Below are 25,870 nucleotides of genomic sequence, written 5' to 3' on the forward strand. Positions count from 1 at the left end.
CAAAACGGAATAGTACTGGCTGCCAAGCTGAACTCAAGGACAGGGACTCACTCTGTCAGAGCGAGGCTGGGCCTCCCAAAGTTGACCTTTCACCTCCCTGGGCTGCTGAGGGAACTGGTACTTGTTCCAGCACCACCAGAGCAGACCCACCTCTCCTGACCACCCCCCACCCCCCCACCCCCGCCGTCAGCATCAACTCTTCCCTACCCCCTCTGTTTCCTTTTTGACCCTTACCCACCTCTCCACCCCACCCCCCACAGTCAACTCCACAGCCCCTTCAGATAAAAATGTAGGAACTCACTGCTTTGAAGGGCAAATGAAGGCTTCAAGCTGGCTGGGCTCCCCAGGGGTATCTGCATCATAAAAGAGGAGCTTTTCAGGCAGTAACCCACCTCTGAAGGTGGATCTGAGAATTTTGATTCCAGGTTAAGAGATTTTTTTTTTTTTTTTTTTTTTTTTGGCTGGGTCTCTCTAAATTCCCCCAAATTTGACAGAGGCAGCTTAGCATTTATTCTAAAGCTGGGACCCAAAGGCCGGTTTCTCTCCCAGGGATGAGAGACTTTCACTAATGTGCTCTTTTTGATGTCTCTCCAACTCAGAGTCTGAAAGAGGCTTATGCTTCTAACCCTGAAAGAGAAAAACCAGCTACCGGATGATCCGCTTGGGGTCCATCTGGGGACCTTGAAAGGGCTGAAACTGACTCCCATTTAAAACTACTTTTAAAAAGGGTCTCCTTCTTCTATTTTAATGAGTCCCCAAATGGAATCTTTCGCCAGATTTCTGGAAAGTAGAAAAACTAACAAATACTGGGTTTGTTTTCCTTTCCCTAATCTTCTTTCTGCCATACAAGGGCTACGGAGCATCAAAATGAGCCCCCAAAAAGGTTTTTTTCTGCATGGGTGGCATAGGGTGGCTAGGCAAGCACCTCCTGGAACCTTCAGGAAAATCCGGGGAGTTAGGCCCTCTTTTCAGCCCCAAGTGACTGGTCCAAGGCTTCGCAGCTAGAGAGAGGCGGAGATGGAAACTTCGGTGCACAGCCCCCTAACTCACTCTAGCGCTCCTCCTTGGGGGAGGAAAGCCCAAAGCCGCCTGGTACCACTGGAGAAAAAAGGATCTGATTAAACATGAACAAAGGAAAACTGCCATTTTATAGATTCCGACGTTTTTACAACAGCAATATAATTTAAAGCATATAGATAGCGCCTCAATATATTAGAAGCCGAAATTAGAGTCTCTGTTTTGATAGACTAGTTAGCATGTGATATATTCTCTGAGCCCCTACTGGATCCTCCATAAAATATGTTAATTTGTATACAGAGGAATGGCGCGTGAAATGGTTAAGACCCCATCCAAATGTCAGGAGCAATTCTCTTTATCCGTATATATGACTTAAAGACTCCTGACGAGTTCGAAAAATTAAACGCGCCCGGATCTGTGTTGAAAACCGCCAGGGCGCAGTATAAAGACGAACGATAAAATTCAAGCTGGTCGGTTCAGGTTTTCATTTTTTCTTTGCTCGGAATTTTCTTTTCTTCATCTCTTTATTCCATGCCAGCACTTAAATGGCACTTTTTCTTGTTTTTTTTGGTTTTTTTTGTTTTTTTTTTTAAGAGAGCCCCCGACCCCTCCACCCCCTCCCCCACACCCCCTCCACCCCCTCCCCCACACCCCCCACCACCACCTCTTCATTGTGCCCTGGTGCAAAATGCAAAGGGCCCCACCAGTGATGGGGCCATGGGCCATGCCTGGGCTCAAGATGGGTTCTCCGCTAAAACTCAAAAACATTCTCCCAAGCAGATTATATATAATTAAACTCATTAGGGCTCCCCATCCAGCAGCGTACTGCTCCGTGTTCCCACACATTCCCCATGAGACACAACTACTCGACGTCACTGATTATCAATACAGGAACATTCATCGTATGGCTTACTTGAGTTCTTCGAGATTAAAGATCATATACGTAACAGATAGTCTTCTGAGAAGACCCTACCCCTTTTCCTCACTTGTTAGTTCTCCCCGGTGGCTCTGGGTATTTTCACTAACATCTCACAAACCTCCCGATTAAAACACTCATAAACCTCTCCCTCAACCACCCGCACCACACGCTAATGGTAATAATACCTATTGCTTATCAGCTGAATTTCTTTTTCTTCCTATATTTTTCCGCCTGTATTACCATGTCTTTGCTGTATTCTGTCGGGTATATATATTTTTCTGTCTCTGTCTTTTTTTAAAAAGCAAATGCGCCTTTCCTGGCCCCCTTCCGAAGAATACTCAACATATTAGCTATGCACAAATACGTTATTTCCTAAAGTGAAATAAATTTTAAAAATTGGGGCGCCTGGGTGGCTCAGTGGGTTAAGCCTCTGCCTTCGGCTCAGGTCATGATCTCAGGGTCCTGGGATCGAGCCCCACATCGGGCTCTCTGCTCAGCAGGGAGCCTGCTTCTCCCCCTCTCTCTCTGCCTGCTTGTGCTCTCTCTCTCTCCGTCAAATAAATAAATAAATCTTTAAAAAAAAAAAAAATTAAGGGTAAGGCCAGCAAGGTATTTTAGAGATCATTAAGCTCACATTTTTCCAGAGTATTTTCTTTAAGATTTTATTTGTTTATTTATTTGAGAGCGAGAACCCATGCTCGAGCACTCGCTCTCGAGAACACGGTGGGGGGAGGGGAAAGGGACAGAGGGAGAAGGAGAAGCAGACTCCACGCTGAGCAGGGAGCCCTACTTGGTTCACAATCCCAGGACCCTGAGATCATGAGCTGAGCTGAAGGCAGATGCTTAACTGACTGAGCCACCCTGGTGCCCCCAAAGTATTTCTTATGGAACTATAATTTCAGGAGTAGTTAAAAGCTGCTATTTTAAAAGGAAAACAAAAGTAGTAATGGAAGGTTTTTCTATGGTCAAATACTTTTCGGCAATCCTGGATAAAACAGTATTTGGCAGATTTCTTTACTGCAGCAATTCTTAGTGCTATGTGCTTCGTGAATTTCCAAGAAAGGGATGTTTCTTGCTGCATTGTCCAAGGACTCATATTTTGAAGGAATCCATAGAACATACTTTGGAGGATGATAATCTATTCTGACCCAGCACCCCACCCCTCTGCCACTGACACACACACCAAGAAAAGTTATTTTCCTTGTTACAAGCCTAGAATAAGAATCGTGGCCCCAGCCCACATCTCCTGACCCCTAGGCAGGACTTCTTCCTCTACATCTTAGAAAGTCAGTACTGACATGGGTCTGCACAATCATACTTTAGTAAAATTACGCTTATCTTCCATTCATTCTATTCCTATTCCCACAATCTACCACCCCCAGAAGCCCAAAAACCTTTTCCTTTTTCTTGTCACTTCACAGATTTATCACCCTTTGTTAAAATGTGTAGATTAAAAAAAAAAAAAATGTGTAGATAAGCCCTTGAATCCAACCACCCTTTCCGGATCTTCATTTCTTACTAATAAGACCTCCATACACATAAACATCAAAATAGTAACATCAAATAAACTTTGTACACCTTTCCTTCTGTTAACCCATCTTTTTGTTAATTTAATTAGCATTCCCCAGTGACTGAAGATAAGAGGGTAGAAAAAGTTTTTCCCTTCCCAATGCCCTCCAACCATACTTCCTTCTGTAAAACCACTTCCACCACATCTGTGTGTTCTTGGACCACTAAATCAGATCGAAGAAGTCAGGATATGAAGAAGAAAGAGTTCTAAATTAAAAGGGAATACTGTACATTACATCTGATATTAAGACTTTAAAAATATGATAGGACATGAGGTTTCACTTTTCGATTATTTACATACATATGCAGATCCGCAAACCACAAACCCTCGTACAAAATTTAGTTTAGCTTCATCTTTTGCCAGGGGTCCACATTAGTCTTATTTACATGGAAATCATTGTCCCCTTCGTGGTTGTACCAGAATATCTTCAGGAAGTTTCATTCCCAGAATTCTTTTAAACAGCCTCACAGTTTTAATTGGCACACTTGATTTCCCTCCCATCCTCTACCCTCAATAAACTGTTGATCAATCAACCAATAAGCAGAGATGTACGACTGAGGAATGATAAAGGAGTTGTGGTGTATATATATATATACAATGGAATATTACTCAGCCATCAAAAACATGAAATCTTGCCATTTGTAGTAACGTGGATAGAGCTAGAGTGTATTATGCTAAGTGAAATAAGTCAGTCCGAGAAAGACAAATACCATAGGATCTCACTCATATGTGGAATTTAAGAAAGAAAACAGATGAACATATGGGAAAAGGGAAAAGACAAAAAGGAGACAAACCATAAGAGACTCTTGATGATAGAGAACAAACTGAAGATTGGAGGGAGGTGGGTGGGGGATGGGCTAGATGGGGAATGGGCCTTAAAGAGAGCACTTGTGATAAGCCTTGGGTGTGGTATGAAAGTGATGAATCACTGACTTCTACTCCAGACACCAATATTGCACTATGCATTAACTACCTAAAATTTAAATTTAAAAGAAAATGAAACACAGATGTAAATGGCCGGTGGGGTTAGAGCACTTCTAACCTTGACATAGAGCCAGTTTAATTTTTCTGAAGTAAAAAAAAATTCCTTCTACCTTTAAGACTTCTCATCTAGGTTACCCTTAAGTGATCTCAATTTGTCAAACCTGTTGGGAGGGAAAGCCTTTGACATGCAGCAGACCAGCATGCCTGTTTTGACCCGGACTGGCTGCTGGGTCTCCAGATATCCACTGGGTTTTCAAGCTTCCACTAAGAGATAACTAATAAACACACACAAGCAAACACCAGCTCTTCGTAAAATACTTCCTTCTCTCCCTTCTGTCCCACTCCTAATAACTTCACCAATATGGGTCAACCCACAGTTATTCCTTGTATGTAAAACAATTACTCTGCAAGCTTCCTTCAAGTTTGACTTCTACCTTACTGTGAACCACTGCTATGACAATAATCACTGTTATATTTTTACCTGTGACACTTGGCAGAGAAAGATCATGCCCTAATTTGTCAAGGGGAGAAACACCATAAGGCTAATGAGTGAGGATTCCTTCATGTTATTAAAGCTCTTTTGACCCAGTTTCTGCAGGACAAGGTGGGAGCCTATCAAGGCTGCCAGTTCCTAATGCATTTTCCAGTTCAGTTCAGCTTAACAAGCATTTTTTTTAACATCTTAAATATACAAAGATTAAAAAGACATGGCCTCTGCCCCCAAGGACTCAGAGTTAAGTGGGAGCAAGAGAAATAGGAAAAGGCATTTTGAAGGTAGTATGACAAGCACCAAGCAGAGGCGAATGGACCGTGATACTAATGAGGCCTAAGCTCTCACATCCACAGTCCCTTCTGTGAAAGAAAGTTCCTAGTGTAGGGGTCAAGGGCAGGCTACCCCACCATGGGCCCCAGAGGCGTGAACATTATTCTGAGTTAAAAGCAATCAAAACCCAGCAGATTCAAGGAAAAACTGTTTACCTTCCCCTCAACTGCCTGCTTATACCAGGAAGAGAGCTATTAACAGAGGACACCCCCCTTTTATAGGAGAAACGTATCTACATTTTCCAAATATCTCTTCTAGATTTCCTGTTAATGGTCCTTCTTCCCTTTCTCCCATTCATATCCCCGGATCACTGCCCCTCTCCTTAGCTCACCTAAGCGTCATGTTTCGAAACTTTGGAATTTCCATGTCTGTGTGGATTCCTCATACCTATGTATGTATACTATTAAATTTGATTTTCTCCTGTTAATCTCACATCACTTTGAATCATACTCCAGCTGGAAGGATCTTGAAGGCCAGAGGAAAATCTTCCTCCCCGGCACTGGCAAGATGTTGGTATGATCATAAGCTTTTGTGGTTACAAAATTAAGATAATTGTGTACTCCCTTTTATTTGTTCACTTATTTATTTATTTGAGAGAGAGAGAGCACATGCATGTGAGTCAGGAGGAGGAGAGGGGGAGGAAGAAAGAATCTGAAGGTGAACCCCAATATGGGGCTCGATCCCATGACAGCGAGATCATGACCTGAGCCGAAATCAAGAGTCGGATGGTCAATGGACTGAGCCACCCAGACACCCCTGTGTACTCTCTTTCTTGAGAATGACACCCAAACTGTCCAGGCTCCACAGCCTATGCTATCAGAGATCAGTCCTGATGCTACTCTCCTGTTTAGAGGAAACAGTGGATGGGAAATTCCCCCTCAAACCTCACCCACAGTAACCACAATACAGAGACCTTGTAACACAAGTGACATGTCCACACCATTACGATGCTGCTGCTATCAGTAAAGACCTTAACCCCCAAAGGGCATGTTTTTTTAACGCAAAATGAGGACAGAATTTAATGAAATAAATAGTCAAAGCTCCATCACTGGTCATTGACCCTATCGTAAGAACTGGCTTGGCCATCTTCGAAATGCCCTGAACATCACTAACAGAGCGGTTTTTGTGCAGAGAAGTGGGCAAAATGTTAACTTTCTGAAGTGGAAAATTTTTACATAAAGATGAGGCAAAGTAATTTATAGCACTAACTTGGACGTTATAGAACTTAGAATCAATAAGCCTTGGGAACTCCCCAAATCTATCTATATATAAAGCATATTGATAGCTGGTTAGACACAAGAAAGAATTGAGATATATTTATATACACACTTACGCACATATGTGCGAGCTTAATTATGTCAACCCAACTTCCAGGCGTACAGATAACTCCACCCAAAACAACATGCTGCTTGCCCAAGTCTCCCAGAACTTAAGGTAGCGAACTAAAGACTCAAAACTCCATTTCCTCTTTATTGCCATCCTTAAAATTCCCAGTTTGATTTATAGAGGATCAAGAAGAGAATTAGATCTATATAAGTCATTATTTGTTAGATGAAAAAGAAACAAAGAGTAGCCAAGGCAACTGTAGGTCAATCGTGAACATCTTTAGTTTCCGGTTAAGTCATGCTTTAGGATTACTGTGGGAGACGCTAAGGGCTGCCACCTCCTGCTCACAGGAACTGGGCCCTTCTGAGAAAACAGGGACTGTTTCCTGTTATCTTTGTTGCTTCTAAAATGGGCCCAACAGAGGGGCCTTGGGATGGCTCAGTGGGTGGAATGTACAACTCTTGATCTCAGGGTTGTGAGTTTAAGCCCCACATTGGGTGTAAAGATTACTTCAAAATAAAACTACCCTTAGGGACAGCTCAGTGGCTCAGGTGGTTGGGCATCCAACTCTTGATCTGAGGAGTTCTCAGATCCTGACCTCAGGGTTGTGAGTTCAAGCCCCACATGCTGGGCGTGGAGCACACTTTAAAAATCGGGGCGGGGTTGGGGGGAGCCTGGGTGGCTCAGTTGGTTGAGGGGCTGTCCCCAGCTCAGGTCATGATCCTGGAGTCTCAGGATCGAGTCTTGCATCGGGCTTCCTGCTCAGTGGGGAGCCTGCTTCTCCTTCTAATCTCTCCCCTCTAATGCTCTCTCTCATTCTCTATCTCTCAACTAAATAAATAAAATCTTTTTTAAAACTACAAAAATATATATTTATTTGTGTATAATATAAATACAAATATATTTATAATATAAATAAATATATTAATTTATATAATACAATATATTTATAAAATATTATAAATATATAATTATATATTTTATAATTATAAATTATATAATTTTATAATTATATATCATTATAAATATATAATATATAAAATTAAGATATATTTATAATATAAATATATTGTGTATAATATAAATAAATATAAAAGTGGGACAGGTAGCTGTTCCTTCCACTACCATTCCCCACCATTCTACCTCCTTTCTTCCCTCCTGTTCCCATTTCCTTTTCCCAAGGCTGGCTTGTAAAGCTTTTAGCACTCTCTTTATTCATCCAGAAAAATGTTTAATAAGCATCCGAAGCTGGTTGGCAACGTTTTTGCCATTTTGTCTCACCCACACAAAAAAACCAAAATTGTTTTAATTCCTCTTCTGCGGGATGCCAGTGAGAGATACAAAGTTGAGTAAGACCCTGTGTTCTGTCTCAGCTCCCCATGGGTCCCATCTATGTTGTAACGATTGTAACGATGTTATCCTGGGCTTCTCCAATCTCTACCGAGCATTCAGTAAGCTCTTTTAGAGCAATGTGGTGTCGGAGTATCCTCCCAGGCCCTTCTCAAGCAGAGAGCTTCTCATGTGGTAAGCATGCTCAGAAATTATCTGGGAAGGAGGGGGGCTCATTTCTCAGCTTTCATTCTGGTAAAGAGCATTCAAGAGGCTATTCCCTTCCTTTTTAGAAGATACTTCCAGGGGTATCCATTGCAATGTTCCAGTTTTTGAAAAATCACGTCTTTAAAAAATCAATTCTAGGTTCGATCCTAACCAGCCATGTGATTTTAGGCAACTCGACCTCTGTGAAGATCAATTTTATCCTATGTAAAATGGAGATAATATATTTCTTTTCTTTTGGAAATAATGTATTTCTACCTCCTTGAAATACTCTGAAAAAGAAGTAGAAGATAATGTATGCAAAACACAGTATCCTTCACCTAATAAATATTCAAACAATGTTGCTCTAATTGTTACTGACATAAAATGCAGAGTAAAATGCCTGGTAGAAAGTTCGGTATTCTCACTGTTATGATTACCTGTGTTTATCACCAGGCACTTAGGGGCTTCTGTCTGACTAAAAATGCATGACACAGTCCTATTTCAAGGTTAAGCTCTTTTCTTAGCGTGGTGGAGCTCTCAGAAGGTTCCAGAAGTTGGCCTTTAAAGAAAACTGTTTGGTCTTAAGAACATTTTGAGGATTTTGAACACTATGGGAGAAAAAATTACACCTAATGTATACCCAGTTTTTTTCTCCTTTCCAACGAAGACCCAGTAGAAGATTCTGTTGAAATGAAACAAGTATCGACAGAGGAATAAAATGAAGTTAAGAGTGTTATTAGACGACTAAGAGCATCATTCAACTCGGACTTCTTTTTTTTTTTTTTTAAGATTTTATTTATTTATTTGACAGAGAGAAGTCACAAGTAGCCAGAGAGGCAGGCAGAGAGAGGAGGAAGCAGGCTTCCCGCTGAGCAGAAAGCCCGATGCGGGGCTCGATCCCAGGACCCTGGGATCATGACCTGAGCTGAAGGCAGAGGCTTTAACCCACTGAGCCACCCAGGCGCCCCTCAACTCGGACTTCTAAAGAAGTGGGACTATTTGATGCATGAGGCGTGCACACAGCAGGAAGACCAAGTCCTAAGTACTGGATCTTTCACTCTTCAGTTATGTGGTCCAACACAACTTAATTTGCACCCCCCACCCACCCACACCCCAATGGGATTACTGTGATTACATTAAATGCTATATGTAATACACACAGGTGCTCAGTAAATGTCAGCATTCACTTTGATGAGGGCAACAAGGCATGAAGATCTATTGAACAGATGTTGTGCCAAGAATGGACTGCAGTCCCCCCATCGTGTGTCCAATACTTTGTCAAGTTCTACAAAGATGCAAATTGTGAACACATGCAACCTACAACCTTTGAAATGAGATTTAGAGCAGGAACGATTTTTGTACTCCATTTTCCCAGAATTATATAAAGAGTAAAGGAAAAAATGAGCCTGTTTTCATTCTTCCTCTCGCACTCACTCTAAATTTGGAAATTACATTAATTCTCTTTATAGTGACTGCCTCACTAATGAGTTTACCAAGTGATATACAGTGTTGACAGTAAATATTTCATCTTAGCCACGGACTAGGTTTATTAACTGAATTTTTCATGTGTTTATTTACCAATTTCATTTCTTCAATGCCTATGATGTATCAGCAAAAGGAGACTCAGACATGAATGAACCAGATTGCAACTCCCCGGAGGGCAAAAACAAATCTGACAAAGTTCACAGAATAGGGACAACACCGAGTCACATGGGAGGCAAAGAACAAAATCTATCCTAATTGGCTGATTTGAATAAATGACATATTAAGTTCTGTACCTTTTCCAATATTTCAACTTTCTCTCTCTCTCTCTCTCACACACACACACACACAGAACTGGATTAGGCTAGAAACTACTACCCACATGCAGTGAATGGCTCTCAGCCCTAGAACATAGGATTCTTCTGCAAGATGGTCTGGCTATTCAGATAAAGATTATAAATCATTTCTATATGGTCCACACGTGTGCACACGTGTGTACATGTGTTGCAATATTGGGTTAGGAAGCACACAAGAAATAACCTTGACCTTAGACAGCCTTGATGTGATTGATTAGCTTGTTGGGGAATGCATTCAAAGACTAAGCATCTATTCACCTTTTCACCGTGTTCCCAGCTTCTGGTGTTAACGAGAAGCAAACAGCTCGATATATCCTAGGGTTACTATTACGTCTCCGTCCTAGACTCACAGATTGGCTTCTGAAATTGAAAAAAAAAAAAAAAAAAAAAAAAAAAAAAAAAAAAAAAAAAACGCGTTATCTTCTTTTCTTCTCAGAAGGTCGAAATTAGGAGGAAAGAGAATTGAATGTGAACCAAGTCACATATCTGTTTTAGTGTGCGTGGACCGGAAGATACCATAAGAAGAGAAACCTGGACAAATTTAAAAAGAAAGAAAAGAAGATGGGGTGCCTGGGTGGCTCAGTCACTTGAGCGTCTGCCTTCGGCTCAGGTGATGATCTCAGGGTCCTTGCTCCTCCCTCTGCCCCTCCTCCTCCACATACACCCCCAAATAAATAAATTAATATTTTAAAAAGGAAGGAAGGAAGGAAGGAATGGAGGGAGGGAGGGAGGGAGGGAGGGAACAGACAAGAAGTACAGTGCTTGAAATGTATTTTCTTATATTTTGTTAGTTCTAGGAATTATAAGTTGGCAGAGAGAGGGAAAATCTACATGATGGGGGATGTCACCTGGGGGGAAGGCAGTGGAGAAGGGGTCAGAAGGCCTGGCTGTGGGTCCCAGCTATGTCCCTGGCGTGCTGTGTGACGCTTCACAACACACCGATGGGGCTCACGTTCCTGTTCTATAAACTGGGAATCTGGGCCAAAGGATGCTTAAATAATCTTAGAGATGATTTCCAACGTCTTTTTCTGCATGTGTATGTATGTGTCTACATCTATAAATGCATATGTTATGCTTCAGCCGGGAGACTGAACCCAAACTAAAAGCTGGTGTGAACTAGTGGGACTGGGGGCACCTGGGTGGCTCAGTCAGCTAAGCGTCTGCATTCGGCTCTGGTCATGATCCCGAAGTCCTGGGATCGAGCCCCGTGTCAGGCTCCCTGCTCAGCGGGGAGTCTGCCTCTCCCTCTCCTTCTGCTGTTCCCCCTCCTGCTTGTGTTCTCTCTCTTTCTCCCTCTCTCTCTTGGTCAAATTAAAAAAGTAAAAAAACCTTTAAGAACTAGTGGGACCAAGTGGGGCCATCCAGGGCTGGGGTGTGGGGCTGTAGAAGGAAGTCCAGGGACTTCTCTGCACAAAAGAAGGCAGTGGAAGAGGGTAAAACAGCACATAGCCCAAGAGGATGGCAGCTATGGCTGTGATCCAAAGATTACCAAAGGAAAGGCAAAGGTCACAGAAAATATAGATGGGAGCATCGGGGGGACGTGTCAGAGGTGAGGGTTTAGCAGCTGAAGGAAGTCACTGGGGCGGGTAGCTAGGTGAGATGCAAACACAGTAAGAAGACCCTGGAAGGATGCTGTCCAGTGCCCTGGTTTAACCAGAGAACCTATATCAGAAAGAGAAGAGATCATGCAATCAGAAGCAGCAACATGTCAATGTCAATGTCGTCAATCCATTTTCTCCCTCCCTTCCAACCTCCTTCATGATCCTTAGAAACAAAAGAGAAGCTTAGTTGTAACAGCAGGCTGTCAGCATTGCCATGATTCCCATTCAACTCACAAGCCCTGCCAAGTGGTCCCCATCTCCCCGTCCAAGAACCAGCTCTTACAGAACCAGACAGTGGAGAATGAGGAGGCAAAGCCAGCATCAGCAAAGGTCCAGGCCAGAGAGACTCCATGCCAAGGACAGGTGCCAAAGCCTTATGTCCCCTTTCTCCAAGACTATGTTCTCCTTCCACTGGATCCAGAGATCCTTCTCCCCAAACCTGCTTCCAGGGACTGCATAGACCTCTTCCTCAGACTGTCCCCCTAAGGGGAAACCATGCCTCCAAGTATACCTCTCAGCCCAAGTGGTATTCCAAGAGTGCTTTGGAGGACAGCACTTAGATACACAGACTGGGTGTCCTTATGTGTGTGTGAGACAACCATCCCCAACAAAGGACGGGGTTGGAGATGGGACAATACGGGACATGGGCTAGGGGCTGGGCTCAATGCTGGGGAGCCAGGAGCCATGGATGAAGGGCTTCATCCGACTCCCCAGAGTCTCACAATTCAACACTGAAGCTCCTACCTTCATACCAGGGTAGAATGGTAGAACACGTTCCACCCTTTCCACAGTTGGCTTAATTGGTAAATTCTAACTTCTTAAAATATGGTATTAGGCCTCCCTTTCCACTTCCACCTTGGGCCCTGCCAAGGTTTGGAGGGGCCCAGGCAGAGCAAAGCCAATCTGCAACGTTGACTTTAAATAATCAGCAGCAACAGAGGTGGTCATACCCAGAGAGTTTCTTGAACACACGCGGATTATTTTTACACGTTTGAATAGAATCAACCCCACACTCCTTTATTCTCTGAGTGTATCCAGATTTCCAGTGAGTTCCAGAATAATCATTTTCTACACCGTATGTGCGTGGGGGTGTGGGGGATAGCAGGGGATGGTTAGGGTGTGATAGTTCCACAGTATCCCGAATTCTTTGACCAAATTTGGCACCTTGGGAGCATTTTTTTTTTCTGATAACCATGTAACACTACTTAGGTTTTTTCCTCAAATGCATACAAAGAACATGACGTTTCATATTTTGCAAAGAATAGGACACTTACTCTACTATACCTACATCTGCTGAGGTTAAGGAATCTTTTTTTCCACCATCTTTTTCCACCATGGCCCAGTTGTTACTGCACCTGACCTACCTCGATGGCTATGTCGTTATTTCTAAAATACTGTTTCAACTTCAACATCCTGATCTACGTAACAATCAGTTTTACCCCTCATCTGGAATGCTCACAACCCTGTATTTAACTATGACCTCTCCTCTGCCTGTGGTCTGAGCTGAATGAAGCCAGTTTTGGCTCTTCTAAAACCACTTAGATACTCACCCAGCTCCAAGCATGGTAAAAACACACAGTCTGATTCAGGGCCCCCGTCCTAGTCCCAGCTCTGTCGTGACTCTGCTCACCAAGGAATCCCAGCCAGATCTCTTCCCGTCCCTGAGTCTGAGTGTCCTTGTCTGTCAGCTGAAGGGGAAAAACCTCTCCATTGCCGGTGGAGTAAAGTCCAAACCAAATAGGCTCAGAAAAGACAAAATGGGGGGGGGGGGGGGAGGGAGTGGGGCGCGTGCGCGCACTCACGCACAAGTACTGTGGAGGAAAGAGGGCTATTTCTTGTCTCGCGGAACTAAAATGTCCGGGAGTCCAAGTGGTTCTAGGTACAGCTTCATCTATTACCAGGACCTCGTTTCTTCCCATTCTTTGGCTCAGCCTTTCTCCATGGCTTCATTGTCAGGCTCCAGCTTGGAACAAGACGACTGCTAGCTGCTTTTATCCAATATTCTCCCAAGTTCAAGTTCAGGGACAAGAAGAAATCCTTCACAACACTTAAGGCAAGCGTCCTGAGCCTATCCTTGAGCCTACCTGTGAGACCAGAGAGGCAGAACAAGCTAATCAGTCAGACCTAAGCTCTGTACTCACCCCTAGAGCCTAAGAGAAAGAAAGTCAACTACCCCCGAAATGACTTGAGTGGAAATAGAAATTCAGGTGCTTTACCAAAAACAGCAAGAAATAACCCATGTAGACCATGATTGCCCAGGTTACTTCTGATTCCAAATTTGTATGACTCTATAAGAAATTCTTTTGAAAATATTTAGAAATAAATGTGAAATGCTTCAATTTGTTCTCTCAAATCTTACTGAAATTAATTTAGATTCTTAAGAAGAGGAAAAGTATTTTAAATGATGTCTTTACAGACGGCCAACAGACACATAAAAAAAATAATGCTCAACATCATACATCAGGAAAATGCTCATCAAAACCACAATGAGGTATCACCTCACACCTGTCAGAACAGCTAACATGAAAAACATAAGAAATAACAAGTGTTGGCAAAGATGTGGAGAAAAAGGAACCTGGTGCGCTACTAGTGGAAATGTGAGCTGGCACACAGTACAGAGGTCCCTCAAAAATTAAAAGCCAAACTACCCTATGATCGTAAATCTACTACTGGGTATTTAGCAATAATTCAGAAAGATGGCACACCCCTATGTTTACTGCAGCACAATATACAATAGCACAAGATACAGAAGAAACCTAAGTGTCCATTAATAGATGAATGGATAAAGACACACGCACGCACACGCACGCAGACACACACTCACACACACATATGCACGCACAGTGGAATATTACTCAACCATAAAAAAGGAATGACCTCTTGCCATTTGTAATGACATGGATAGAGCTAGAAGGTATACTGCTAAGCAAAATGATTCGGTCAGAGAAGGACCAATTCCATATGATTTCATTCATATAAGGGATTTAAGAAACAAAAGAAACGAAGGAGGAAAAAATGAAACAAAAAACCCCCCCCAGATTCTTAACTGTAGAGAATAGGCTGATAGTTACTATGGGGGGAGGTGCACAGGGGAGTCCAACACAGGGCTTGATCCCAGGAAACAGAGGATGGGGATCAAGGAGGGCACTTGTCGCGATGAGCGCTAACATATAGAAATGCCAAATCACCACATTGTACACCAAAACTAATACAACACTGTATGTTATTTAGAATGTGATTAGGTGCTGTTTGTTTTGGGAAGAGGAAAAGAAGATAATTATAAGGAGAATCAAGAATTAAAGGAGAAAGACCAATGTATCTTTTTAAATGGTCAGAACCCAAAAGAACCCATGGAATTTTTGTTTATTTGCTGCTTTTTCATTTGTGGATACTGAGTGAACACAAAAAGGCTGCGGTCCGGGATAATCTGGTGGAATGAGCGCTTGCTGTCTGCTGCCTGGATCTCTGAGGGATCCTGATCCACAGGGTTTCCTAGGACTCAGGGACCAAAGAGAGCTGCAGGTGAGCCCTGGGACATGGTGAGTGTCCTTTGTGAATGTCACGGCTGGAAACGTGGTCCGAGAAATGCATGGACTGTGGCTTCTCTGACGGACACGGACCGTTCAGACATGGGATTCCATAGCCTGCCGTCTCTCAGCGTGATCAGACACCATTCCCCACCCCCCGCCATCCCCCCACAGCCTGGGAAGCAGTTGACAGGTGCCTATCAGCTGCCCCAAGTGCCTGGAAATATGAGGAAGGTGGGGACTAGAAAGGCAGGTGGCCCTTTTAAAGGAATCCACAGCATTCTCCCCACAGTTGTTAGGAAAGCTCTGAACTATCCCGGGCCATGATGATGGTCATACACATCACACAGACAGTGCCCTCGGTCACACGAGCAGGCTGTGCTCTCACGGAGCACTGCCTGAAGCAGCAAGCACTGGGAATGAGGGGTTACCGTCTTGTGTCATGCTCGGTCCCTGGCTCCTGGAATGATCCAGAAAATCACTTGGCTTCGGGGCTTGGCACCTTCCATTTCCTCTCGGGACGGTGGGCACCTTAGATGGGTTCAGTGAGCTTCTGGCTCGCTGCTGGAAAGTTACCAGGCTCCAGTGTTCTACAGGAACTTGGATTTCATTTTTTTTTTAAAAATGCTTTTACGCTGATTTTAGGCCCACAAGGCTTTTTTGCGCGAGATGCTTTTCAGAACGCAAAGGCAACAGGCACACAGGGGGAGCTGCTCAGGGTGAAAAGTGAGGTGACGGCCACCTGAAAGGCAGCTCAGTAAGCGCTGGAAGGGCGTCTGGGGAGTGAAGGGTTAGGTCCAATGGAAGACCCCTCTTGCACAGAGAAGAGCCTGGAAGTGGAAAGCCCTGTTGAAAGCCTAGGTAGGGCTGTTGACCTCTGGCATGGCGTTCACGGACAGACACCGGGCACCACCTTTCATGAAGATTGGCAGAGTCCAGAGGGCACAGTCTGGCTCCTTAAAAGGAGCGTGGGACCTACATTCCCATGGTATGTTTCCTGGCCAACCTGAAAACCCTCCCAGCTACAATTAGAAGTGCTCCCTAGAATTCACAAACCATGGTGTCAAATGCAAAGTGGGGCTCACGGGGAAAAGGGAGGGCACCTATGTGCTGGGGCTGCCATTGCAAAGAACCATGGATGGGGTGGTATAAGCAGCAGAAATGTATTTTCTACCAGTCCTGGAGTCTCAAAGTCCAAGACGAAGACATCGGTAGAGCTGGTTCCTTCTGGAGCTTAACCCCTTGCCTTGTGGATGCTGTCTTCCCACTGTGTCCTCATACAGTCTTTTCTCTGTATGTGGGTCTAGATTTCCTCTTCTTCTTTTTATTTTTTTAAGATTTTGTTTGTTTATTTGACAGAGAGAGAGAGAGAGCACACAAGCAGGGGGAGTGGCAGGCAGAAGGAGAATTAGGCTTCCCACTGAGCAAGGAGCCCAATGCAGGACTCGATCCCAGGACCTTGGGATCATAACCTAAGCTGAAGGCAGATGCTTAACCCACTGAGACACCCAGGCATCCCCAAATTTCCTCTTCTTCTACAGATACCAGCCATACTGGATGAGGGTCACCCTAATGGCACTCACTTTAACTTAATTACATTTTTAAAGATCCCATCTCAAAATACAATCCTATTCTAAGGATTAGGGTACTCGGACTTCAACATATGAATTTGGGGGGATGAAGGGGAACAAAATTTAGTCTGTAATGGTTATTTCCTTGTTTCCAAAACTAAAGAAAGACCCAGAACCACAACTGTTAGGGTCTTTGAGCTGGTGTGGCAGATGCCCTGAGTGAGGGAAAAGGATGAACATCTCAGCCACAAGGGGCCTGGGTCCTCCTCCGAGCTAGGAGATGAGATCTTGAGCCTGAGTAAAGCAAAGTACTAGAAACAAGGTCTTCAAAGACCTGCAGCCTTAGTGAAAAGATGGGCTTGATATCATCTACTGAGTATCACACAGTGGTGAGAAGACAGTCTACATCAACCTGGAGTCTGATAGACTAAGAGTAGGGAAGTCTTCACAAGAAGTTGTAACCCCGAGCCTGTGCCCTTGTACAGGCTCAGACTTAATCTGACACTATCCCTAGGGCCCAAGAAATTAATAATAGTAATTTTTAAAAAGAGTAATTGTATAATGATACCCTTAATTTTTCAACCCCTAGTCCAGAACATATTATGTGAGACTGTTTCTGAAATGTGGTAGATCTTGCTTATAAAATCATCTGGTCCTGGTGGACACTTGGGTGTATATGTGTGTATATAGGGCATGTGTGTGTGTGTGTGTGTGTTTCGATTTTTAACCACAGTTTCATGATGATTATACATCTATTAGATGTTCTGTCCATTCTTTTTTTTTTTTTTAAGATTTTGTTTGTTTATTTGACATAGAAAGAGAGAGATCACAAGCAGGCAGAGAGGCAGTCAGAGAGCGGGGGGAAGCATTCTCCCTGCTGAGCAGAGAGCTCGGTGCGGGGCTCGATCCCAGGACCCTGGGATCATGACCGGAGCCAAAGGCAGAGGCTTAACCCACTGAGCCACCCAGGCGACCCTGTCCTGTCCATTCTTGAGTCAAAACCAATTCTGACTCAGTCAGTTTGGTGGGCAACTCTTGGTTTTGCCTCAGGTCATGATCTCAGGGTTGTGGGATCAAGTCCTGCCACCAGGCTACACGCCTGACAGAGTCGGCCTGGGGCTCTCTGTCCCTCTACTTCTGCTCCTTCTCCCTGCTATTTAAAAAAAAAAAAAAAAAATCTTTCATCAATTTTTACTTTCTCAATGAAGTTTTTCATCCGAGTTTTCACATTTGATTGAAATAGCATTATTTGTGCTCTACTGAGAGCCCTGAGCCCTGAACTGTAGCATTCATTTTTACGTCCGGTTTTCCATTCTTACTGGTGTTTATTTTCTCCTCATTTTTGTGCATAATCTTGCTAGAAGTTCATCTTTTTCATCAATATTTTTCAAGAATTAGCTTTTGGATCCATGGGTGTTCTCTATTTTCTTTTTTTCCACCAATTTAGGGTTTTTATTTTATGATTCCTTCCCGCACTCATAACGGGTTTACCGTTTTCCTGTCTTCACATACAGGCAATAGAGTCTCCAATGCAATGCCGAGCTACGGCATGACAGCTACCACAAACAACACACATGTCGATCAATGGGCAAAACTGTGTTCCAACCGAAGTTTGTTTATAAAGCAGGCAGCAGACTGAACTCAGTGAGCACTCCATAGTTTGCCAACCCTTGTTCTAGATGATGGGACAAGAGGAAGACCTCTGCAACTCACCTCAGGAGACTTTTCTTACCTTCATCCCCCAAATCAGGCCAGGGTAAAGAAAAGGTTAATGTCACTTGTGAATACAGAAGTAAATATCCTATAGAAGACATCAGGAGACGGCACACAGCAATACTGAAAAGTAATCACACAACACATTGAAATAGGGCTTGTCCCAGGAAAGTAAGGGCCAACTAACACTAGAAAAATCTATTAATATTTTCAGTATAATTTCAGTCAAATTCTCAACAGATTTTTTTCAAATGGAAGTGTAGTTGACACATAACGTTTTGTTAGTTTCTGGTGTATAACATAATGATTCGATGAGCCCATACATTACGCTCTTCTCACCACCAGTGTGGCTGCCATCGGTCCCCATACAATGCCATCACCATACCACTGACTCTCCCCTATGCTACCTTCCATTCTCATGACTTATTCATTCTATAACTGGAAGTCTGTGCCTCCCACTCCCCTTCACCCACTTTGCCCATACTTCCCCACTCCCCACCCCTCCCTTCTAGCCCCCACTAATTTCTTCTCTATATTTATAGGTCTCAACAGAGTTTTTCAAAAAACTTAATCCCCAAACTCACTCGGTAGGCCAAGAATAGCCCAAATTGTTTCTTTTTTTTTTTTTAAGATTTTATTTATTTATTTGACAGAGAGAGAGATCACAAGCAGGCAGAGAGGCAGGCAGAGAGAGAGGAGGAAGCAGGCTCCCTGCTGAGCAGAGAGCCCGATGCGGGGCTCGATCCCAGGACCCTGAGATCATGACCTGAGCCGAAGGCAGCGGCTTAACCCACTGAGCCACCCAGGCGCCCCTAGCCCAAATTGTTTCTAAGGGAAAGACTATGTGAGCCCATTTTTTGTAAGTATCAACTTACTAGGAGAGTATAATGGAACCAATATAATAATGGCTCAGGGAGGGGGTGCCTGAGTGGCTCAGTGGGTTAAAGCCTCTGCCTTCAGCTCAGGTCATGATCCCAGGGTCCTGGGATTGAGCCCCGAATCAGGCTCTCTGCTCAGCAGGGAGCCTGCTCCCTCCTCTCTCTGCCTGCCTCTCTGCCTACTTGTGATCTCTGTCTGCCAAATAAATAAATAAATAAATCTTAAAAAAAAAAACAAATAATGGCTCAGGGAGCCCACATGCAGAAGGGAGCTGGCCGGTGACAGAGTAGATATAACAAATCAAACAGTGAAAAAAATACACTGTTCCATAAGTGGTGGTGAAAATTTTGGTAATTCGTATAATGAAACACAGAAGTAGACCTCCAACTCACACATATATGTCAATGTCTTAAATATAAGAAGTCAATCTCTAAAATTTGAAAAATATCTTTATGACTTAAGGATGAAAATTAATTTCTTAAGCAGAATACAAAAAGCCAAAAAACTATAAGGAAAAGTATGTATAGGACTACACTGAAATGAACTGCTTTATCACAAAAGGCACAACGAACTAAAAAGGCAAGCCTCAGACTAGAAGAGGACATTAATAAGACATATGCCAAATAAACATTTATGGAAAAAGGCATACAATGCAAGAGAAAAAGGTAAAATTAATAACAACTGGGAAACCACAGAAGAGAACATCCAAATGGCCAGTGAATATATAAAAGAAATGATTAGGAAATTCTAGGGTGCCTGGGTGGCTCAGTCAGTTAAGCGTCTGCCTTTGGCTCAGGTCATGATCCCAGGGTCCTGGAATCAAGTCCTACATCAGGCTCTGTGCTCAGCAGGGAGCCTGTTTCTCTAACTCTCTCTCTCTCTCTCATAAATAAATAAAATCTTTAAAAAAGAAAGAAATTCTAAATTTTTTTTTAAGATTTTATTTCTTTATTTGATGGACAGAGATCACAAGTAGACAGAGAGGGAGGTGGGCGGGGGGGTGGGGAAGCAGGCTCCCTGCTGAGCAGAGAGCCCAATGCAGGGCTCGATCCCAGGACCCTGAGATCATGACCTGAGCAGAAGGCAGAGGCTTAACCCACTGAGCCACCCAGGCGCCCCTAAAAACAAAGAAATTCTATTCATTGAAAAATCAATACAGCTATTAAAATGAAAGAAATTAGCAAAGTAAAACAAAACCTACACCCATCAGAGTGGCAAAACATTAAAATGTCTAACGAACCTAGTGACTGATGTATCTTTCAAGAGGTACAACTTCTAAAGTCACGCCCTGAGAGTTCTGGGGCACCTCAGAAGTGGAGATTCCAAGAAAGGGGGAACTCTCCCAAAGGGTAGCAACTGGTAAACAAAGTTGACCTATTTCACCACTGTATCTAGTTTGGCACCAACCACTTACCAGCTCTGGAACAGCAACTCTTTCATGCTGTGAGTGGAATGTGAATTGGTTGAACCTCTTTGAAGAAGAACTGGATAATACCCAGTCAACTTGAAGAAAGATGTAGTAGACAGACAGACACATGGATATGTACATACATACATAATGACAATCCACAATAACCAGAAATCTATCATCTTTTTTTTTTAATTTCTTTTCAGTGTTCCAGAATTCATTGTTTATGCACCACACCCAGTGCTCCATGCAATACGTGCCCTCCTTAGTACCCACCACCAGGCTCATTCCCCTTCACCCCCGCCCCTCCAAAACCCTCAGATTGTTTGAGTCCACAGTCTCTCAGGGTTCATCTCCCCCTCCAATTTCCCCCAAATCCCTTCTCCTTCCCATCTCCCAGTGTCCTCCATGTTATTCCTTATGCTCCACAAGTAAGTGAAACCATATGATAATTGACTCTCTCTGCTTGACTTAGTTCACTCAGCAGAATCTCTTCCAGTCCCGTCCATGTTGCTACAAAAGTTGCGTATTCATCCTTTCTGATGGAGGCATCATACTCCGTAGTGTATATGGACCACATCTTCCTTATCCATGCATCCGCTGAAGGGCATCTTGGCTCTTTCCACAGTTTGGCGACCGTGGCCATTGCTGCTATGAACATTGGGGTACAGATGGCCCTTCTTCTCACTACATCTTCTACTCCTACCATCTATCCTACAAAAATGTTCACATATATTTACAAAGAAAGTGTTTCTTTGAGCTCATTACACATAAAATAGGAAAACTGGAAAAATCTGCCAAGGAACCAGACGACAGATAAACCAACTCAGTTGCACAATGAAATTTTTTACTGCTACCAAAATGAAAAAGTTGCATGAATCAGGAGGAACAGACCTCAAACACATGATGTCAGATGCAGAAAGCAAGTAGCAATAGGACAGTATCCATAAACACATAACTGTGTAATAAAAGCATAAAAACGTACTCACGAAAGATTTAAAAAAAAAAAAAAAAGCACTTCTGGGATAGGAGGAAAATGGGAAGTGGAGGTTAGGATGTTGATCCATTCATCATGTCTTATTTCCTACAAAGTAAAAAATAAAAGAGAACAAGAACATTGAGTAAATATATCAACAGCTTAACAGCTTGTTTAATCTTAATGATGAGTATATGGTATGCATGTTATTTCTTTTGACTTTTTAGCATGTTTGAAACACTCCATAGTTTAAATTAACTGTAAAGGGAGCCTGGGACCCATAAGTGAAGTTTTAATTGCAAAGTCCCTTACTGAAGGATTAGGAGGTACAAACTTCCATTTATAAAATAAGTAAGTCACAATGATCAGAACTGCAGCATCTACTGGAGCCTATCTGACCTGCAGGAGCTCTTTCTCCAAAGGTGTGTCATTCTCTGCTGTCCGGGCATGCACCTGCTCTAGAACCCCAGGAGCTGGCCAGAGACTATGCAGTAAGGTCACTAGCCAGAGGTCTCCAATACAGTCACACCTGCTGGCTCATACAACCCAAGAGAACCAGGGCACTGTTCTATAGCTTGGATATGCTGCAGAGCTTTCTTCTGAATTGGACCCCCCAGGAAACTGGCAGCCTCCTGGTTTCTGATTAAAAAGTGGGACTTGTTTTCCAAAGTCCAGCATATATCGCTTCCAAGATCCAAAAAGTGTCCTAATTCGCGCTCTGCCTTCTGCTTAGTGATAAGGAGGCCTGAGGGACGATAGTCTGTGTTTTACTTTAGACGGAGTGCCCTGGGCCATCGAGTCCCTGCAAACGTCCCTGCAAACGTTCCTGATGTGGCTGCCAATCCTCTGCATGTATCTGTCTTCCTAGAGCATCTTGGGTGCCTGTCACTGCCTGCGTATCAAGTTGTTAGGAGGACGTTCTCGGTTTAGCGAACCAGCCTGATGTCCTGTAGGTTGTCAAGGTGATCCATCCTTTAGACCACACTTTGGAGGAGACTGGGAGTGTGAATATCGTCCTAAGGTAAAAAGGGATTCTGGACCAGTTCCCGGGCAAAGTAAAGTTGATCTTCACGCATAAGGGTGTGGACATCTTTGGGGGGAGCATTAGTCTGCCTTCCACAATCCTAATCCCAAGACTTCCTGCTAAGAGCATTCTGTAAGTAAGGACTCTCTTCTTTCTAGTAAATGGTGTTAGCCTATCCACCAGGAAGTGGTCACCAGCAGCTATAAGCAGATGAGTCTGGGTCAGCTGTCTTCTTCCCTTTGAGTAACTGGGATAGAAACAGAAGATGGGCCAGCTGCTTTAAATGCTTCCTTCCTGGACTGATAGGTTTTTACATCCTAGGAATCAGAAATTGGAGAACTCAGCTGTCAATTGTGGCATCTAATATCTTTCTATTATATTTATCACTTTTATTCTCTAGGAGTCCCTTAACCTATCCATCAGCTCTAACCCACCCACCCATCCATCTACCCTTTAATTTGTACATCTACATAAATTCTCTCTTATGAATTATTTAAAATCATGCACAGGGTCTTTAGATAAAATGTTGAGCATAATTTTTTTAAGATTTTATTTATTTGTCAGAGTGAGAGTCAGAGTGTACACAAGCAAGGGGGAGCAGAAGGCAGAGGGAGAAGCAGACTTCCTGTTGAGCAGGGAGCCTGATGTTGTCTCAGTGCATCATCAATGTCTCCTCCCTACCGGATCAATCCCAGCATATAAACAGGCTGTCACATCTCCCATCTTTACAAAAAGCAAATAGCGCTTTTATCTGGGCGATGAGACCTTTTTAAAAGATCTTTACTTTTTTGCTTTCTTTCCCCTGTATTTTTTAAATGAATGCTTTCTATAGAAGGAGGAGGAGGAGGAGGAGGAGAAGGCAGAGAAAAAGAGGGGAGCGAAAAGAAAAAGAAGAAAAAAAAAATGCATCACCTCAGAAGAATTCTGCGGGATACAGGATATGACCAATGATTTCTGCTTTCTTTCCACGCCAGACATTCCCTGGGCTCCTCACTCATTCCCCAGCCTGCTAAGACTCTGACTCTCAGAACCTTCTTGCTGCATAGAACATTCACAGAGAACATCAGGAAATGGAAAAGAGACACGGGGTAGTAGTCACTTCCCTTCTGACGGCCCCTATTCCTAATCCACAGTGGCAAACAGAAGACCTTCATCACCAGCTGCTCCTTCTCCCCATCCAGTGGCACGCTGTCCTCATTCAATACCTCATTCCATACCCTCCTTCCTCCTTCCTTCGAAACCAGATAGATATTTCCTATAGACATGCCTTCATATACATTTCACGTATATATGAAATCACATATACATATAGATTTTTACATATATAGGATTTCAACTAATTTACATCTCATTAATTTCAGATAAATTCTATTTACCACCATCCAATTCAATGAATTCTCTCTCCTTAGGTTTACAACCTAACACTCTGACACATCTACCCCTTGAAGGGGAAAAAAAAAAAAAGCCTTTATTTCCCAGGGTTAATTTTGCAAATCTAAAGCGAAAATGTTTTCTAAATGGGAACAAATTGATTTCTTCACATTTCGATTTCCGTAATGGACATCAGCTGCTGTTGTATGCACACTTTAATTCACAAAGGCATTGCTTGGGTGAAGATTGCTTTCACCGACTGCCAGTCCTGAAATCAAGCTTTTCTGTTTCATTTGGACAAGGATCAGGACTTCTGGAGTCTCCCTAAATGTTTTACTGTAGGTTGAACCCAAGGTAGAGCCAATAGACTGGTTACTGTAGAAAATTCTGAAGAATGTCAGCCTGTCACCGGCCCCACACTTGTTATTCTGCTAGAAGTCTATTTGCTGTCAGTCTTCCCAGGGATAGAATTGCTTTTGGACAAAACAAGTCAGACAATAGCCTGGGGCCTGAAGGATCCTGCTGTCAACAACCACTCTGGGCCACACCGAATGTCACCTCTTAAGGAAACAAACAATAGTCTGGAGAGCAGAGGTGACAGCGTGCCCTACTTTAGTGACATTCTTTTTCCTAAGATTATTGGCTAAAATTTCAGGTTTCAAAAAAAAAAAAAAAAAAGCCTGCAAGGTAGGAACACTTCAATGTTTTTGACTGCCTGCATTTAATTCGCTTTAATTTAAACTCAGGAAAAAAAAAAAAGTTTCAGGAGAACCTTGGAACCTTACACAATACGCTTTCGGGAACAAGAAATGGTGTCCTCGCCACATGCCTCAGAGTCTGTGTCCAGCGGGAATGCTCGTTCCAAATACAGGGCCAGACACATTCTCATGTAAAACACCAGAGGAAAATGCCTACAAGGTCTCCAGGTTCCTTATTAAAGGCAAAGCATCAATTACAATTCAGTTAATCAACAGGTATGAATTGAACACCGGCCATGTGCCTAGCCGGAGGAGTTGGGAGAAACAAAGCTTGGAGTTCGACTTGAATCAGAAACAGCCAGACTGGGGGCGCCTGGGTGGCTCAGTGGGTTAAGCCGCTGCCTTCGGCTCAGGTCATGATCTCAGAGTCCTGGGATCGAGCCCCATATCGGGCTCTCTGCTCAGCAGGGAGTCTGCTTCCTCCTTTCTCTCTGCCTGCCTCTCTGCCTGCTTGTGATCTCTGTCTGTCAAATAAATAAATAAAATCTTTACAAAAAAAAAAAGAAAGAAAAGAAACAGCCAGGCGCCTCTCCATTCCAATGCCAGCCACTGCAGGGGAGAAGAGAGAGCCGCTCCCATTCCTCCCCTCCCTTCCTTCAACTATATTGAAGGAATATAGTTATATATCTGGAGAACAAAGAAGGGAAAGGGGCGGGGGAAATCTAGAGAGTTAGGTCATGTACACCCTACTTATAAGGTGGCATTTCTACTTTCTGAAATTCTACTATTCCTTACAGTACACACATATTATTATTCCAAATAAATATAGCATGTTCTACTAACTTCGGGGTTTAGGATACGCCTCAGGGCCAAAGGGCTACCTTCTCCAGTTAAGACAGAGACAAACTGACCTTAGGAGTCTTGACTCCTCTGCACTGAATGTCGGCACAGAGAAATTCTCTAACTTAGGATAAGGGACCAATTTAATCGTATCTAAGGCCTCTTCGGCCTAATTAATCAATTAATATGATTTGAATTTAGCTCACTAAGTCAAAGAGGCTCTTCAACCTCTCCCACTCTTGTCAAAAA

At 43.2% G+C, this 25,870-nt stretch overlaps 1 long non-coding RNA gene across 1 annotated transcript; it reads right to left on the reverse strand.

Moving 5' to 3' along the window:
• Positions 1–1,665: 1,665 nt before the first annotated feature.
• LOC125101035 (uncharacterized) lies at positions 1,666–23,963 on the reverse strand. Its single transcript, XR_007127737.1, has 6 exons — positions 23,625–23,963; positions 21,702–21,796; positions 20,719–20,807; positions 18,445–18,548; positions 10,272–10,373; positions 1,666–1,695 (listed from the first exon to the last, which is right to left on the reverse strand). It is a non-coding gene; the product is annotated as an uncharacterized LOC125101035 (long non-coding RNA).
• Between the last annotated feature and the right edge of the window lie 1,907 nt (positions 23,964–25,870).

This window comes from Lutra lutra, chromosome 5, assembly GCF_902655055.1.
Source record: "Lutra lutra chromosome 5, mLutLut1.2, whole genome shotgun sequence".
NCBI classification, from domain to species: domain Eukaryota; kingdom Metazoa; phylum Chordata; class Mammalia; order Carnivora; family Mustelidae; genus Lutra; species Lutra lutra.